General features: G+C 40.9%; 1 protein-coding gene across 1 annotated transcript in view; it reads right to left on the reverse strand.

Moving 5' to 3' along the window:
- The window catches only part of LOC101592834 (targeting protein for Xklp2-like), a 48,531-nt gene that overhangs the window by 36,072 nt on the left and 7,103 nt on the right, over positions 1 to 5,356 (reverse strand). The window lies entirely within an intron of this gene.

The following is a 5,356-nucleotide window of genomic DNA, read 5'->3' on the forward strand; positions in this document are numbered from 1 at the left end:
AAAAAAAAAAAAAGGAATAAAGAATTATGTATGTTTACACATAAATCCAGAGATCTAACCATATACAACCTTGTTGCAGGACAGTCCCGCAACATTCCTTTTCCTGTCTCCTGCCTTCATTCACCACCCCCTTCTTTTTGAAAAATCATCTACCCAAGAGACAGCACAGCAGCAACTGGCATGTCATGACAAGCAGCACGTATTCAGAAGAGAAGACCAGAATGACAGGCACTCCAAGCATGAACCTACTATTATAAACTGCCATCTTCAGTGCAGTTGCTTAGTTCACAATGTGTCAGTATACATAGTTAGGGTGACAATCCTTCCAATTAACTGCTAGATTCAAAAATCTTCTGAAGATTCTCAGGATCATTGCCTTACCCATCTTCTACATATAACTGTATGGTTTGCCTCTGTCATGTTTCCTAGCTCTTCTCCTTGCTCCCTCTGCATTGTCTAGTCCTGAAGCTCTTACTTTCCTTTTAATTGTATTATACCTTTCTATTTGAAATTTTTCTTTTGAGTACTTATAGTAGGGAAACTGTACAATATTTACACGTGTGTCTGGGTTATTTCACTTATCAGTATATCTTCAGTGGCATCCACATCAATATAAAGGCTTCGAGTTTATCATTCTTTATAGCTGAGAAATACTCCATTGTATAAAAATACCACATCTTTTTCATCCATTCCTCAGGTGATGGGCATCTTGATTGTTTCCAAGACTTGGCTATCACAAATTGTGCTGCTATAAACATAGGCACACATATATCCCTATGACATGATGTCTTCAGATCCTCCGGGAAAATTCCCAGTAGTGGAATAGGTGGTTTAAATGGGATTTCCAGTCCTAGTTTTCTAAGGAGCCTCCACACTGATTTTCATAACGGTTGCACCAGTCTACATTCCCACCAGCAGTGGAGAAGGGTTCCGTTTTCACAGCCTCTCCAACATTGTTTGTTGGGTGATTTCTTTATGATAGCCATTCTTTCTGGGGTGAGATGATATCTCAATGTGGTTTTAATTTGCATTTCACGGATGGCTAGTGATATGGAGCTTTTTTTTTTTTTTCCTGTATTTATTCGCTTCTTTTAATTTCATCCTCTAAGAAGGGTGTGTTCATCTCAGATGCCCATTTCTGGACTGGGTTTTTAAATTTTGGGGCCCTGGTGTTTTTTAGCTCTTTATAAATTCTAGAGAGCAGACCTTTGTCTGAGTACTTATTTCTCAAGATTTTTTTTTAAATTTGTGGGTTGTCTTTTCACTTTGTTGGTAATTTCTCTTGATGTGCAAAAACTTCTCAGAGGAGGTCCCAGTTGTTAATTTTTTCAAGTGTTTCCCATGTGATTTGATTTCTGTTCATGAACTCTTTGCCTACCCCTATGTCTTCAGGAGTTCCTCCTACTTTCTCTTCCAGGAGATTTAGTGTTTCTGTTTTAATGTTTAGATCTTTAATCCATTTTGACTTTAGTTTAGTGCATGGTGGTAGAACTGGGTCAAGTTTTAGTTTTCAGCATGCAGAGAGCCAGTTTTTCCAGCACCATTTGTCAAAGAGGCTATCTTTCTTCCAGTGAGTATGTTTGGCCCCTCTGTCAAAGATAAGGTGGCTGAGTGTATTTGTAGGGACTTTAAATTTTTTTTAAAGTTAGAGGTGTAGAGGTTCAATAATGCATTGCATACACAAAGTCCTGAGTTCAAACCACAATACCACCAAAAATGTACAGATAAGTAACAAATGCCATGGTACAGGAGCCAAAATCACTTATAGATAACAACTTAGACTTTTCACTGCAGGCAGGCCAAGCACCTCAGCAGGTACTTGGCATAAATCTTCTCTTTTAAATTACAGCACAGAAGATAGATACAGACCGGTCCCAGCCCAGGTGCAGCGTGGGTGAGACCCTCTTCCACCCCCTTGGGACACCCCACACCACTCTGCAGCACCTCCCCTACCCCACCCACCAAGTAGGAATTTCGGCCGTGTTCCGGGAACCCCCAGATCCAGTCCTAGCCTAGCCCCAGTGAGTGTGTGGGAGAGCTTCCGGCTACCCTGTGCCAGTGGGACCTACCGGTCCCAGCATAGGCTCAGTGTGGGTGAGACACTCTTCCACCCCCTTTAGACGCCCCGCACCACTCCGCAGCACCTCCCCCACCCAACCCACCTAGTAGGAATTTCTGTCACATTCCGGGAACCCCCAGATCCAGTCCTAGCCCAAGCCCAGTGAGTATTTGGGAGAGTTTCTGGTTACACTGCACCTGCGGGACCTACCAGTCCCAGCCCAGGCGCAGTGTGGGTGAGACCCTTTTTCACTCCCTTGGGATGCCCCCCACCACTCTATAGTACACCCGCCACCCTGCCCACCGAGTAGGAATTTCTGTCCCTTTCCAGGAACCTCCCCCCAGATCCAGTCCTAGCCCAGGACCAGTGAGTGTGTGGGAGAGCTGCCTCTCCCCCCTACTCCACCTTGTCCCCTCCAGACTCAGCTCAGGCCTGGCATACAGGTCTGGGGTGAAAACCTGCAGCTACAATCCCTGCAGAGAGTGTAGGAGACAGAACCACCCAGCTAGTCCAGAAGCAGAACATCTTGCCAGAGGGGCACAACAGGTTCACACCCAAGGGCAGCAGCAGGAAGGAACTGAGCACAGCAGCCAGACACAAGGCAGGCACAGCTGGATAAATCTAAACTTTGTAGATCTGCACCTGAACTTAAGTAGGTGCTAAGATTATAACTGCACCAAAGATCTACAACAAAGGTGAGAAGACAGTGCTACACAAAATGACAACAAGAAGGAGCAAAATGCAATCTCAGAACCCAAGCCCATCCATAACAAGCGCAGAGGACACTAACACAGAACAAATTGGGAATCACACAGCTGAAAGCAATGAATCAACGGCTTCTGAAATAGAGAAACAGCTGCAGAAAGGTATACAGGAACTCAGATCGCAAATGAAAAAAGAAATCCCTGAATAACATCTGCAGAAAGAATCAAATGCATAAACATATGGAGGAAACCCAATGCCCACCCAGAACAAGTGCAGAGGACAGTAGCTCAGCTCAAATGTATGAATTAATAGTGTCGATAGTAAATAAGCAACAGCAGAAAGTCATAGAGGAATTCAGAACTGAATTCTTTTCTACTAGCTCAGCTCAAATGTACAAATTAATAGCGTCAATAGTAAATAAGTAACAGCAGAAAGTTATAGAGGAACTCAGAGTGGAACTTTCTGAAATAAGAAAAGAATTCTTGGAACTCATACCATCTGAAGTAAAGAATCAACTACAGAAACATAGGGAGGAAATCCAATCTGAAAAAACACACTGCAATAAAAAAATTAATAACTGTTTCTAAAGAAGACATTGATTAAAAAAAAAAGAGAGAAGATTAGAAACATGACAGAGTCCCTGAACGAGCAGTACAGGAAAGAAACAGATCACATGAAAGTCAAAGAAATAGAGGAATTTAAAAATCTCAATCACAAACTTGCAAAACCATTTAAGTGAAAGTGAAGACAGAGTTTCAGATCTTGAAGATGTTGGTGCAGCTAGTGAAAAGGTAAGAAAGGACCTCTTAAAAAAACTAGGATACAAGAAAAAATAATCGATTACCTGTAACATGATGCAAAGATGAACAATGTGAGACTTATAGGCATCAATGAGAAAGGAGTCAATACAAATGACATTAAAAAAATATAGGCAGAAGTAATAGCTGAAAACTTCCCAAATATGAGGAAACAATCTGACATTCAGGTAAAAGAAGCATACATAATGCCAAGTAACCTCAACCCAATGAAAACCACACTGAGACATATAATAGCCAAGTTCCAGAAATTCAGCACAAGAATAGTATACTGAGAGCCGCTAGAGAAAAGAAGCAGATCACATTCAAAGGAAAATCCATCAGAATTATGGCCGACTTCTCTTCACAAACCATGAAAGCAAGAAGAGCATGGAGCAGAGTACTTAATGTCTGCTATGAAAACAAATTTCAGCCCAGACTACTATAACCTGCAAAACTCTCCTTCAATTTTGATGGAGAAGTGAATACTTCCAAGACAAAGAACAACGAAAGAATTTCATGATGACAAAGTCAACCCTACACAGGCTCCAGAAAGATGTTCTACAGAGGGACCAAAATGATCAGAACTCCACGAATGAGATCAGAAGCAACCAATTAAATAGGACAAGCAATTAAACACAGGGGGCCTGCCCCTTAGCTCAGTTCTTTAAGTGGCTGTTTCAACAAAGCATTCAGGCTCAGGTTGCTGTGGTTCGATCCCCACAACTCAAGCCAGCCAAACCTGCCCTGAAGGCATTCAGAGAAAAAAAAAAAAAAAGAAAGAAAGAAAGAAAAAAGAAAACAAATTCCAGCCCAGACTACTATACCCTGCAAAACTCTCAAGTTTGATGGAGAAATGAAATACTTCCATGACAAAGAACAACTAAAGAATTTCATGATGACAAAGCCAAGTCTACACAGGCTACTGAAAGATGTTCTAGAGAGGGACCAAAATGATAAGAACTCCACGAATGAGATCAGAAGCAACCAACTAAATGGGACAAGCAATTAAACACAGGAGAAAAAGGAGTAAGCAACAACAGGAAAATTATGTGTCGATTGTAAGTAAATACATCTCAATTATAACCATCAATGTAAATGGACTTAATTCACCAACTAAGAGAAATAGACTGGCACAGTGGATTAGGAAACAAAATCCAACAATATGCTGTATACAAGAAACATTTAACTCATAAAGACATCCATAGGCTGAACGTCAAAGGATGGAACACAGTATTACACACCCCAGAACCTCAGAAAAAAGCAGCAGTAGCAATCCTATTCTCAGACAGTCTCAACGTCAAACCAAAAATGATCAAACGAAATAAAGAAGGCCACTATATACTGGTTAGGGGAAAAATTCAAGAGGAAGTGGTAACCTCATAAATATGTATGCACCAAACACGGGAGCACCCAACTATATAAAGCAAATCTTAACGGACATGAAAAATCTAATATCCAATACTACAATCTTAACAGGAGACCTTAACACCCCCTTATCCCCAAAAGATAGGTCAACCAGACAAAAACTTAGTAAAGAAATAACAGAACTGAACCAGAGCTTGAAACATATGGACTTCGTGGACATACACAGAGTGTTCCAACCAAACCAACTGAATACACATTTTTCTCAGCTATGCTTGAGTCATTTTCTAAAATAGACCACATACTGGTCCACATAGGTCATGCTTATGTATATTCAAGAAAACAGAAATTATCCCATGCACATTATCTGACCACAGTGCAATGAAACTGGAAATAAATGACAAAAGAAACCAGAAAAAAACCTTAAATATGT

This window comes from Octodon degus, unplaced genomic scaffold (assembly GCF_000260255.1).
Source record: "Octodon degus isolate 3935 unplaced genomic scaffold, OctDeg1.0 scaffold00087, whole genome shotgun sequence".
NCBI classification, from domain to species: Eukaryota; Metazoa; Chordata; class Mammalia; order Rodentia; family Octodontidae; genus Octodon; species Octodon degus.